The sequence below is a fragment of the Myodes glareolus genome, chromosome 22 (genome assembly GCF_982192425.1).
Source record: "Myodes glareolus chromosome 22, mMyoGla1.1, whole genome shotgun sequence".
In the NCBI taxonomy this organism is placed as follows: Eukaryota; Metazoa; Chordata; class Mammalia; order Rodentia; family Cricetidae; genus Myodes; species Myodes glareolus.
Window position 1 is genome coordinate 3321209 of NC_142047.1, and position 14199 is coordinate 3335407.

The following is a 14199-nucleotide window of genomic DNA, read 5'->3' on the forward strand; positions in this document are numbered from 1 at the left end:
TATTATCTTTGATCATTAGTGAGATTGAAAATGTGTTCATTGGTGGGCATTTACATTATTTTGTAAATATGAGCTTTTCGATAGTTTAAAGAGCTAGATTGCTCCTTTTTATTAAGAATAGATTCAAAAGTACATGGTAGTGATTAAATATATTAAGCCTTAGTCCTATTTACTACAAATACATTTTCTTGACTTTTATATTTATTTCTGATACATTTTCTAGAGTAAATGTTGTAATTTAAAATACCTGATTTTAAAATATTGTCTTGTATGATTTTTGAGCTTTAGGTCAACCTTAGACTAATCTCAATATAAAAATGTCTTAATTAAAAAATGCTTCCTTTCCCCCTTTTTCTTTTCTCAAATAGAAATCTTTTCATATTGTGCTTTCTCTTTCTAAGTCTCTCAAAGGAAAGAAGAAAGATCACCAATGACAGAAGACTGTTGCAGCATAGCCATAGGAAGAGCTTGCTTTGTGCTCGGGCTAGAACACACTTCAGTCGGCTGCTTTTAGGTATGTGACATGCTCATAGATGTTTCTCTGCTAATGAATGCTGAGATGGTCCCTGAACCTACAGTCTCTGGTATCAGCTATCTACTCATGAATGTGTTTGCTGCGGAGTGACCTTCTGGGGCAGGATGACGGAAAAATTGGAGTCTCTTGGTTAGTTTTTGTCTGCTTGACCTGACCTGGGAATCTCAGTTGAGGAACTGCCTTTATCAAATTGGTCTGCGGGGGCAGTTTTTTGGTTAATGATTGATATGGGAAGGCCTAGCCCATTGTGGGTGGTGTCATCCCCCAGGGTTGAATAAGAAAGAAAACTAAGTAAGCCATAGGAAGCAAGCCAGTAAGCATCCTCCATTGGTCTCTGCTTCAAGCCCTACCTTGGCTTTCATTGTTGATGGACTGCAGCCCTTAGATCAAATCAACCCTTCTCTTTTGTTTTTGGTTATGGTGTTTATCACAGCAAGAGAGAAGCAAACAGGCACATTGTCTTTCCAAATGAAGGCTTATCGTCCCAATTATGTTTATTTTGTAATTTATTCCCCCATTTATTTGAAGTTATTCTTTTATCTTGTAATTAGATCTTCAGTGTTTTTAGATGTTTCTTGGATTTTAAAAACTATCCATTAATATATATATGTTTGTAATGAATAAAAAGAAAGTTTAATAATTTAGTCTCTATGGGAACAATGCTGGTGTTGATTGCTAATCTAGTGTCTGGTACTCACTGTGGGCCAGAGCCTGCGCTGTGCTCTCCTCTTCACAGTGCCTTTGACTGAGCCACTGCTAGGATCTGTGCTTTACATTGTCTGCTCATATTCTGAAAAAGTACATAATACTTTTCTAGAACCCATAGTTCTAGAAGCTGCAAAATGAGAATAGTTGATAATCATATAATTGCTGTGCCCAATGCACCTTCTATCATGCTTATACTCTTGAGCTTCTCAGTGGACTAATCTCTTACCCCACAGTCAGCAAAGCTCCACAGTTGCCACTCTGGACTTCAGTATCCTTGGTTGTCAAGGAGTGTGGGGTGCTGGCCTGCTCTGTGTCTGCTTTTTGTCTTCTGATATGGAACCCTTATTATCTATTTTATTAGAGGGTTAGTAGTCAGTGCCATAAACTTTCTTGCATAATATGTTTTGGGTTCCTTGCATACATTAACACTTAAAATAAAATAAAGAGAAGAAAGACTTAAAAACCTGTATTTTATAGTTAAACACGAAATCGAAGCAGAAACAAAGAAAAACAAAAGTAGAGACTTTGAGCCATTACACAGCCAAACTAAAACTCTGTACTCAGAAAGGCTCTTTTGATTGAGGTTGATTTGTTTTTTAAGGGCAAGGTATCAGCTATGTAGCTCAGGCTAAACATGAACTTTTGATTCTCCTGCCTGTTTCTTCAATGCTGAGTTTACAACTATGTTACTCTTGTCCACTCTCCAGAAAAGATCTTAAATCAGGATTTTAATTCAGGCATTTTATTTTATAGAACTTTTAAACTACTGAAAAATTTCAATTCTAATCTTTATAATTGACCTTTTGTTTTATTTAAATATTAAAAGGGTACCTTTCTCTTCACTTTCCCTCCATAGCCAAGATTCAAGGTTGGCAAACAGACCCTGACATTGCTAATCCACCTCTCTTCCTCTATTTTGCATTCTTTAAGAGTTTTGTAGTATTTCCGGTTGTGCTCTGAGAAGGCCAAGAAGATTTTAGCATCTTACATCACTTTCCCTTTCTTGGAAAACTTTGTGGCAACCAGGCATTCCCACTAGTGAGATCAGCCAGGACGCAGTGCTCCTAACTTCATTTCAATTCGATGATTTTCCTTCCTGCTCTATTACGTCTCTGGCATGGAGAGTACAGCTACAAGGAATGGGTAGATTTAGGAGATAAAGTAGTTACTAAAAAGGTGAATATCTGGTGGTTTCATTTGGATCCATCCATATTTCTAGCTACCTATATCTAGAAAAAGTCTCTAAGACTTCTTCAGCTTTGCATCCTTCAGTTTTCTAGTAGTCTACTTTTGAGGCATTAGATGTTTAAAGCTTTTATACCAAATATTCCAGAAAAACCTCCAGATAAACACACACACACACACACACACACACACACACACACACACACACACACATATACACACACACAAATTCAGAGATCCAAGCTCTTGAAATCATTTTCTTTTGAGGGTGATATAGTGTTGAAAAGTTATGTCAGGAGTGTTGGTGAATTATGATCAAGGTCATGGCAAACACGTTTCTTTTTCAAGTGATTGCATGATTATCAGTCCTTTGATGATAAATTCAGAACCACTGAAAATGCAGTTAGCTGATCTTGGTGATTTTGATTTATTAGCCTTGCAATGGACAAGGCTGCCCATTTGTTAGTGCGTGTTTTCTACCTCAGTGGCTGGGGAGTTTGTACATTGAGGCATAGCCTAAAGTTGGTTTAGCTATGTCATATTTCACAGGAAGCATCTGATTGGACAAGTACTTTCTGACATTCCTCTGTCATATTGTCTTTAATATAGAGAAGATATCTGACTTTAAGAGTACCTCTCTTCAAGAACAGCATTCTGTTTTCAAAGAACTGCTGGAAACACAAAAGAAACATGAAAATTACTAGTGAAAAATCAGCTTCATTTCGGGGAGCATAGCTTAGATAAAGGGCATCAAATTAATAGTGATTGAAAACCTGCTTTCTGTTTAGATTTTTTGAGTCTTCTTCAAGATTGGCCAATTATTCTAATGAATTTTGTTAAAAGTTATTCTTAATTTTAATTATGCAGAGGAATCTTTCAGCATGTCTCTGCATAGCATAAATAAAATTCTTGAAAGGCTCTAACCAGAATGAGAGCTGAATAAATGTTGGCTTCAAGGGCCAAAATTCAGAATAAATTTCAGGGTTAAATTGACAGCAGAAGCAGCCATGTGTTAATCCAAGCTTTCCTTTTTCCTGTCTTACTGTAACTTGAACCTTCGTGCATCAGTAAGAGCTCTGAACTTGGGTCCTAGTAGCACTGTTTTTCACCCTCCACAGTATTATTATCTTAGACTGGACAATTCTTGATTTCTGTGTGTTTTAGTGTGGTTAGTGTCAACTCCGGCAACCCCAACTGTGAAACACCTGCAGGAACTGGGAATATGGTTCAGCAGGTGAAATGCTACACAAGCATGAGTTCAGCAGTTCGTCTTGCCAGAATTTGTTCAAAAGTTAGATTGGCATTGTTGTCTGTAATCCTGGTATGTTGGAGGATTTATTTCCAGGGGATCACTGGAACAAGGTTGATTAATCAGACAAGCTGAAGTGGTAAGCTTTTGGTCAGTAAGAGGCTCTAACTCAATATATAAGGAAAGGGAGGATTGAGGAAGACACCGGTGCTTCCTTGGACACACACCCACACTTCTCCATCTCCAGATTTCAGCAAACATACTGGGAATGGGTGTTTGTGACTTAGTGGTGGTAAACACACTCTTGAGTAATGAAAGATGCGATCTTGTTTTTATTGTGTAATAGGAATTATTTTTAAAATGACAGTTATGTTCATAGAGTTTGTTTTGATTGAAATGTATTTTTCATTTCTTTTTGATTTTTTAAAGATAAGCATGTGACATTGACAGATTTTATTACAAATTATTCCTAATTTTTAGTTATAGGGAGGGATTTCTCAGCATTTCTCCATAATATCATCTCAACAATTATTGAAAGGATATAAAAAAAACACACACATACAGACGCGCGCGCACACACACACACACACCAGTGTTTTTATGCTGTAAGATATGAGAATGTTGTCAATTAGTTTGGAGTTCTGTGCTTAACAGGAGAAGAAGAAAACAAGCTCAGAGTACAAAGGTTTGCAATGAAGGATCCTACTACCCCCCACCGTCTGCGTGACTCAAAGAGGGGCATCCTATTTCAGTTAGCATTGCCTCTTCACACACTCTGAATTATAAACTACTTCCATGAAGTTTTGGAACTGGTTGACTTATTTGGACCTCTTAAAATTTTACTTCTGAGAGCTGAAGGCCTCTGCTGTATTAAATTCCTTCAGTGTTTGTGCTGAGCTGTTATGATTTGTCCGCAGATACTGACCCTGTTTTGGGAGGCATTATTTTATTTTTCTTTTAAAGAGAAAAAATAAAATCATACTAGTTTCAAAAAATAGACATTCCATATTCTTTTTAAAATCACTGCTATCACTTAATCTTGCTTAAATACAGCCTTTTAGAGTTCCCATGAACACAGAAATATCAGTATCCTGAGACAGAACAGGAGATTAAACGTGTCATCAGAAAAACCCTCGATTTTCATTGTACAGTACTCTTGATGACCTCTGTTCTTTGGGTCAAATGCTAATGCTGGACACAAGAGATAGATCATGTAAATTATTCCTTGAAGTTATTCTTAAATTTTCCTGAGGGTTTTGGATTAGAAGTGAATTGCTATTTTTGGGATAACCATTATAATCTAATCACCATGGGAACCTGGTTGATATTTGCCATTTATTATGAAAAAAAAGCTTTTATGAATTCTAAAAAACATTCTAAAATGATCTGCTTACTGTTTTGGAACAAAAAGGTGTAAAGATAGCATTGTGCCCACCTTAAGATAGCATTGTACCCCATCTTTTATCTTGATATAAAGACTGAGTTGTTTTTGCAGAACACACTGCAAACAATTCTGGTGATGAGAGATCACTTTTTAGAGATAATTTTAGCATAATATGGCCTAACTTCATGTTTTCAAGGGGGAGAATATTACCTACAGACTTCCAACATGACTTTTAGTATGGCACTATCAGTATAAATGGTCATTTACACTGAAATTATTTGACCAATATCTTATGGAAATTTGTGCTTTGATATTTTCTTTTGCAGTGGTTTAAAATTTTAAAACACATTTTCTTCCTGTCTGTGAAGTTTGGACAGTGAGCTCTCTCTCTCTCTCTCTCTCTCTCTCTCTCTCTCTCTCTCTCTCTCTCTCTCTCTCTCTCTCTCTCTTGTACTTTGAGACATAGTTTCTCTATGTAGACCTGGATGTCCTGAAACACACTATGTAGACCAGGCTGGCCTCAAACTCACAGATGCACCTGCCTCTGTCTCCTCAGTGCTAGGATTAAATGTGTGTGCCACCATGCCTGGAAAAGAAGCTTCTCTGGTGTTGTAATGTTTAAACACTCACTCTCTTTCCTTTCAAGATTTGAAAATAGGGATTGGATATACTGTATTAATGTAATGAATAAGTTTACCAAGTGCTAATATATATTTTAATGCAGTAAAATGTTTATTAGAAGCTAAGAGTAGCCTCACATTTCTTAAAAATGTTTTTGGTGTTGAGATATTAATGAAGTTGATTGACAATAGGGTTAAATTATTAATTAAAATGCAAGGAACAGTGACTTTTATTACCAGACAGGTATGCATTGTCACCTGGGAAGGTCAGAAATTGTAATTAGCTTGAGCAGAGGATCTATGTTATTTTATGTATGAAAGAAAGGCAAACAAGTTACTTGGGAGGCAGAGGGAGGCAGATCTCTGTGAGTTCAAGGACTGTCTGGTCTATATAGTGACTTCAAGGACAACCAAGCCTTTTTAGGAAGACCCTATCTCAATAAAAACCCCAAACCCAAATCACCACTTCAAAAACCCAAACCAAACCAAACCAATAGGCAAACAGAGGCTAGAGAGGTGAGTCAGTGGTTAAGGTCACTTCAATGGGTGATTTTGTAGACAGATGACCTGGGTCCACTTCCAGAGTGTATCTGACAAATTACAGCCATCTGTAACCCAAATTCCTGGGGATCCCATGCCTTCCTCTGGTCTCTTGAGGCTCCTGCACACATGAGGTGAATGTACATACACTTAGGCATACATACACATAAAATAAATATATTAAAATGAAAGGCAAACAATAAACCACTTCTGACCTCTTCAGTTAATACATAAGATCAGGCAGGGAACAATTACACAAAAAAGGATATAAAACATATTTCTTCATTTCTGAGAAGTTTGGACAATGAACATTAGGCCCCCCCTCTGTCTCTCCAGGGTTTCTCTATGTAGTCCTGGTTCTCCTTAAACTTGCCTGAAATTGATTAGAAGTTGGAACTACTTCTAATCACTTTTATCAACAGTGCTATTTTAACCATTTAATTCCAAACCTTACAATATGTTTAGATAATATGTAACTAAGTTTTAAGAAGATACTCTGAAAATATTTTGAGGAATAAGTGTTTTAGAAAAGAGAGAGGAGAGCGGGGATGGAGAGTGTCTCGAAGGTGGAGCTTCTGGGAGAAGGAGTTCCAGCGTGACTGGTAGCTGCTCCTTTGTTTCTGGGTTTTAGATGCATCTTTAAAGGAGTAAGTCACAAAACAATCCCACACCAGTTTGGAATTATGATTAATAAAAAGGTTATTTATTTAAAGGAAAAAAACTTACAGATCACCGCCCTAGACAACAGCCCCCTGCCCGACTAGGAAAAGCGTCTGATAGCCAGAAGCAAAGTCTAAAGCAAGAGAGGGAGTGTGTGGCTACCACTGTTTCTTCAAGCCAGAGTGACCATGCCCAAGTGGACTGGTATCTTCAAGGTATTGGCTGAAGGAGCAGAAAGAGCTCCTGCAGCACCTTCCCCTTTTGTTTAAGTAAGAGAGTTCTAAGCCTACTATATAATAAGAACAAATATCCTATTCTAACTAGCTTAAGTCTTGTATAATAAATAACTTGACCAAGTCATGAGAGGAAAGTAATTACATTTATCTAGTCTTCAATCCCATTGAAAATCCAAGAAGGGAAATAATTTTACCTGAGTAATTAGGAAGTCCAAACAAACAACTTCCAAAACATGCACCAAATCACAGAGACAACTGGCTACCTGGGCAATTGCCCAAAGTCACATTTGCAGCGTTGAAGCAACCAACTTTGGCTAAGGTCCAGAATAACTGACAGATTATTTTTGAAGGCAAGAAATTTTTAAAAACTATCTTACCCTGTCTTGGCAAGATTTGACAGTTCTGCTTATCCATTTCCAGATACTGTGCATTTTGTCAGTAGTTGAGGTATGGGCAGTTTGTTGCCCAGAGGCCAGTTTCATGACGTGGGTCATGAAAACAACTGGGGTGGTTGTTATGGGGCCCCATCTTCTTCCTGGAAACTTCCAGGAAATTTCATTGTTCATTGTGGAAAACTTAAACATTAATTATATAGATATATAGAGACATATTTATTCAATGAAAGGTAAGATAGATATGAAGAAAAGCAAAGATGTTTTCTAAATTCTTTTTTTCCTTCTGTCCCATATCATGGCTCTTGGCATGAGAAAGAAACTCTGGGTTTTTCTCTTAACAACAGGCTTGGAATCAGAGAGGGACCAAGCCAGAGTCCAACTTCAAAACCAGCTCTATATACTTGTGAATATAAATAAACAAAAATATATATAAACATTGTTACTTATGGAACCTATTCAATTTTCTTGGGGAACCATATTGGGTAGTAATTTTCCATCTGTCAGTATTCAAATATCCAGGGTCCTTTGAATTTTTTGCAGATGAGTGTTTTCCTGCAAAGACAAGAACAGAACCCTGCCCCCATTCTATGTTTTTCTTACCACCTGTATGATTATCATCATTGTGGATGAGCTGTCATTTCTCCTTTCCAAGAGGTTTTTCCTCTTCAAAATGAACCTTTGTTAATTTTGATGGTATCCACAATTTTTCTTCTCCTGTGGAAACAAGAGCAAAATCCCTTCCCCAACACAGCACATCTCCTGACTTCCATTGTGAGGTCAGCACATACTTGAAATAAACTGATTGATTTAGTTCAGCAGACTTTTCCATTATCCAATGTCTTTCTGCCACTGTTGTTCCTTTCTCATTAGCATTAAGAAAATTCAAGGTTAATAAAGCATTATGTAATCTGTTTCTAGGGGACATTTTCCACCCCTTACTGCTTATTTAGCATATCCTTTATAGCTCAATTTGATCTTTTTATGGCTGTTTGACATGTCGGATTGTATGGTATACCTATAACATGCTTCATATTATAATAAGCAAAAAAAAACCATTTCATTTTCCTAGAGACATAAGCTGGATCATTATCTGTTTTTATTTGTGTAGATATACCCATGATGGCCATAACTTCTAATAAATGTGTGGTTACTGAATCAGCTTTTTCTGAGCTTAAAGCAGTTGCCCACTGAAAGCCTGAATAAGTGTCAATGCTGTGGTGTACATACTTTAATTTTCCAAATTCTGCAAAGTGGAACACATCCATCTGCCAAATTTCATTCCTTTGAGTACCCTTCGGGTTAGTCCCTGCAGGTAGTGGTGTTTTGTTATATAAAGAGCAAGTCTTTATAATATAAAGCATCTCTTTATAATCTCCTTATCTTTTTGCCATGTATTTAAAACAAAAAATAAGTCAAATTACATTAAGCCAAATATACATTATTTTTTAAGGAAAATTTAATACCTTATTTCAATTACATGAAGTCAAATATAGATTTTTTTAAAGTAATTTTATTAAATTATGAAAGTTTCCATTTACGCCCCTCTTCCCAACACCCTCCCACTCCCCCCTCTCCCTCTCCTCCTCCCTCTTTGTCCCTAAGGTCAGTCAGGGTTTCAAGCCCTGTGGGAAGTTCAAGATCGTCCCCCTTCCCTCCAGGTCCAGGAAGGTGAGTATCCAAACAGACTGGATCCCAAAAATCCAGTATATGCAGAGGAAACTAGTCCCAGTGACATTGTCAATGGCTTCTCAGAAAGACTCCGGGCCAGCCACATTCAGAAAATCAGGCGACATTCAGAGAATCTGGTTGGATCCCGTGCTCGTTCAGTCGCAGTCCAACTGCCCTTGGTAAACTCTCATTAGATCCGACCCCTTGTATCAGTGGGTGATAGCATCCCTCGCAGTCCTTCGTCATTTTCTTCGTCCTTCTGCTCCTCATTTGGACCTTGGGGGGCTCAGTCCGGTGCTCCAATGTGGGTCTCCGTCTGTATCGCCATCCATCGCCAGTTGAAGGATCTATGGTGATAAGCAAAATATTCATCAGTATGGTTATGGGCCAAGGCCGGTTCAGGCACCCTCTCCTCTGTCCAGAGAACAATCTGGGGATCTCTCCTTGGACCTGGGATCCCATATATAATCAAGTTTCCTATAAACCCTAAAATGACTCCCTTAGTTGAAATATATTCTTCCCTGATCCCATATTCATCCTTCCTCCCTTCCCCCCATCCCGGTCAACCAAGCTTTCTCCATTCCTCCCCTACTCCCTTCTCTCTAACCCTCTCCCCTTCCAACAACCCTCCCACCCCCCCATGCACCCAAGGTTACCTGGGACTCTTGACTATTTCCTACCTCCTGGCAGATAGCTAAATAATCTTCATCAGGTTCGTCTTCTTATTTAGCTTCTCTAGGATCACGAATAATAGGCTCAAAGACCTTTAAATTATGGTTAGAATCCACTTATGAGTGAATACATACTGTGTTCCTCTTTTTGGGTCTGGCTTACCTCACTCAGTAAAGCGTTTTCTATGTCCATCCATTTGCATGCAAAATTCAAGATGTCATTATTTTTTACCGCTGAGTAAAGCTCTAATGTGTATATGTTCCACACCTTTTTTAACCATTCTTCTATTGAGGGGCACCTAGGCTGTTTCCAGGTTCTGGCTATTACAAATAGTGCTGCTATGAACAAAGTTGAACAAATGCTTTTGTAGTATGCTAGGGAATCTCTAGGGTATATTCCCAAGAGTGGAATTGCTGGGTCCTGAGGGAGATTGACTCCCAGTTTCCTGAGAAACCGCCACACTGATTTCACAGTGGCTGCACAAGTTTGCATTCCCACCAACAATGGATGAGTGTTCCCCTCACCCCACATCCTCTCCAGCATAGGCTATCATTGGTGTTTTTGACTTTAGCTATTCTGACAGGTGTAAGATGGTATCTCAAAGTGGTTTTGATTTGCATTTCCCTGATCGCTAAGGAGGTTGAGCATGACCTTAAGTGTCTTCTGGCCATTCGAAGTTCATCTGTTGTGAATTCTCTGTTCAGTTCAGTACCCCATTTTTTAATTGGGTTAATTAGAGTTGTAGTGCCTAGTTTCTTGAGTTCTTTGTATATTTTGGAGATCAGACCTTTGTCTGATGAGGGGTTGGTGAAGATCTTCTCCCAGTCAGAAGGCAGCCTTTTTGTCTTACTGACAGTGTCCTTTGCTTTACAGAAGCTTCTCAGTTTCAGTAGATCCCATTTATTCATTGTTTCTCTTATTGTCTGTGCAGCTGGGGTCCTGCTTAGGAAGAGGCCTCCCGTGCCTATATCTTGTAGACTACTTCCCACTTTCTCTTCTATCAGGTTCAAGGTGGACGGACTAATGTTGATGTCTTTAATCCATTTGGACCTGAGTTTTGTGCATGGTGATAGGTATGGATCTACTTTCATCCTTCACAGGTTGACATCCAGCTATGCCAGCACCATTTGTTAAAGATGCTTTCCTTCTTCCATTGTATACCTTTAGCTCCCTTGTCGAAAATTAGGTGCTCATAGGTTTGTGGGTTAATATCCGGGTCTTCTATTCGATTCCAAAGGTCTATTTCTCTGTTCTTATGCCAATACCAAGCTGTTTTCAATACTGTAGCTCTGTAATAGAGTTTGAAGTCAGGGATGGTAATGCCTCCTGAAGTTCCTTTATTGTATAAGATTGTTTTGGCTATCCTGGGTTTTTTGTTTTGCCATATAAACTTGATTATTGTTTTCTCAAGGTCTGTGAAGAAGTTTGATGGGATATTGATGGGGATTGCATTGAATCTATAGATTGCTTTTGGTAGAATTGCCATTTTTACTATGTTGATCCTCCCAATCCAAGAACAAGGGAGATCTTTCCATTTTCTGGTATCCTCCTCAATTTCTTTCATCAAAGATTTAAAGTTCTTGTCAAATAGGTCTTTCACTTCCTTGGTTAGAGTAACCCCAAGATATTTTATGCTATTTGTGGCTATCGTGAAAGGTGATGTTTCTCTGATTTCCCTCTCCGCTTCTTTATCCTTTGTGTATAGGAGGGCCACTGATTTTTTGGAGTTGATCTTGTATCCTGCCACGTTACTAAAGGTGTTTATCAGCTGTAGGAGTTCTTTGGCAGAGTTTTTGGGGTCACTTATGTACACTATCATATCGTCAGCAAATAACGAAAGTTTAACTTCATCCTTTCCAATTCAAATCCCCTTGATCTCCTTATGTTGTCTTATTGCTATTGCTAGAACTTCAAGCACTATATTGAAGAGGTATGGAGAGAGTGGACAGCCTTGTCGCGTTCCTGATTTTAGTGGAAAGGCTTTGAGTTTCTCTCCATTCAATTTGATGTTAGCTGTCGGCTTGCTGTATATTGCTTTTATTATATTTAGGTATGATCCTTGTATCCCCAGTCTCTCCAACACCTTTATCATAAATGGGTGTTGAATTTTGTCAAATGCTTTTTCAGCATCCAATGAAATGATCATATGGTTTTTTCTTTCAGTTTATTTATATGATGGATTACATTGATAGATTTGCGTATGTTGAACCAGCCCTGCATCTCTGGGATGAAGCCTACTTGATCATAATGGATAATTTTTCTAATGTGTTCCTGGATTCGGTTTGCCAGGATTTTATTGAGAATTTTCGCGTCGATGTTCATGAGTGAGATTGGCCTGTAATTCTCTTTCTTGGTTGTGTCTTTATGTGGTTTTGGTATTAAGGTAACTGTAGCTTCATAAAAGGAGTTTGGCAATGACTCTTCTGTTTCTATATTATGGAGTACATTAAGGAGTATAGGAATTAGCTCTTCCTGGAAGTTCTGGTAGAATTCTGCATTGAAACCATCTGGTCCTGGGCATTTTTTGGCAGGGAGATTTCTGATAACAGCTTCTAATTCTTCACGACTAACAGGTCTATTTAGATTGTTCACCTGTTCTTGGTTCAACTTTGGTATATGGTACTTATCTAAAAAAATGTCCATTTCTTTTACATTTTCCAACTTTGTGGCATATAAACTTTCATAGTAAGATCTAATGATTCTCTGAATTTCCTCTGTGTCTGTGGTTATATCCCCCTTTTCATTTCTGATCCTATTACTTTGCATGTGCTCTCTCTGCCGTTTGATTAGTTTGGATAGGGGTTTGTCAATCTTGTTGATTTTCTCCAAGAACCAGCTTTTTGATTCATTGATTCTTTGGATTGTTTTCTGTGTTTCTATTTTGTTGATTTCAGCCCTCAGTTTGATTATTTCCAGTCTTCTACTCCTCCTGGGTGAATCAGCTTCTTTTTTTTCTAGAGCTTTCAAGTGTGCTGTTAGGTCTCCAATGTGTGCTTTCTCTGTTTTCTTTAGTTGGGCACCTATAGCTATGAACTTTCCTCTTAGCACTGCTTTCATAGTGTCCCATAGGTTTGAGTATGTTGTGTCTTTGTTTTCATTAAATTCAAGGAAGACTTTAATTTCTTTCTTAATTTCTTCCTTGACCCAGGGGTGATTTAGTAGTTGACTGTTCAACTTCCATGAGTTTGTTGACTTCCTGGGGGTAGAATTGTTGTTGAATTCTAATTTTAATCCATGGTGATCTGACAAGACACAGGTGGTTACTAATATTTTTTTGTATCTGTGGGAGTTTGCTTTGTTACCGAGTATGTGGTCAATCTTCGAGAAGGTTCCATGAACTGCAGAGAAGAAGGTATATTCTTTCCTATTTGGGTGGAGTGTTCTATAGATGTCTGTTAAGTCCATTTGATTCAATACCTCCAATAAATCTCTTAATTCTCTGTTTGGTTTCTGTCTGATTGACCTGTCCATTGGTGAGAGAGGAGTGTTGAAGTCTCCTACTATTAGCGTGTGTGGTTTGATGACTGCCTTGAGTTCTAGAAGAGTTTCTTTTACATATGTGGGTGCCTTTACATTAGGGGCATAGATATTCAGGATTGAGACTTCTTCCTGATGAGTTGTTCCTGTTATGAGTATGAAATGTCCATCTCCATCTCTTCTGATTGATTTTAGTTTGAAGTCGATTTTGTTAGATATTAGAATGGCCACACCTGCTTGTTTCTTAGGTCCATTTGCTTGGAAAACCTTTTCCCAACCCTTTACTCTGAGTAGGTGTCTGTCTTTGTGATTGAGGTGTGTTTCTTGTAAACAGCAGAATGTTGGATCCTGTTTTTGTATCCAATCTCTAAGTCTGTGCCTCTTTGTAGGTGAATTGAGTCCATTGATATTAAGAGATATTAATGACCGTTGGTTGTTGACTCCAGTCATTTTTTTTGGGGGGGGGGGGTAATAGAGTGTATGTGTTTTCCTTCTTTGAATTGTGCTAGTGAAGGGTCGCTAGATGTCTGAATTATTGTACTCAGTGTTGGCAATGTTGGATTCCTTGGGATGTAATTTTCCTTCTAGTATTCTCTGTAAGGCTGGATTAGTAATTACGTATTGTTTAAATTTGTTTTTATCCTGGAATATTTTGTTTTCTCTGTTGATAGTGAACGAAAGCTTGGCTGGGTAAAGTAGTCTGGGCTTGCATCCATGGTCCCTTAATTTCTGCAGTACCTCTATCCAGGAACTTCTGGCTCTCATGGTTTCTATAGAGAAGTCTGGTGTAAGTCTGATAGGTTTACCTTTATAGGTTACTTGACCTTTTTCCTTTGCAGCTCTTAATATCCTTTCTTTAATCTGACTGCT

The 14199-nt window shown here is 38.1% G+C and overlaps 1 protein-coding gene across 2 annotated transcripts in view; it reads left to right on the forward strand.

Annotated features, from left to right (window-relative positions):
* The window catches only part of Iqcm (IQ motif containing M), a 526054-nt gene that overhangs the window by 10740 nt on the left and 501115 nt on the right, over window positions 1–14199 (forward strand). For both annotated transcript variants that reach the window (XM_048438238.3, XM_087900344.1), the window contains exon 2: window positions 402–514. The gene's annotated coding sequence lies outside the window, so the exon portion shown is untranslated. The remainder of the gene's footprint in view (window positions 1–401; window positions 515–14199) is intronic.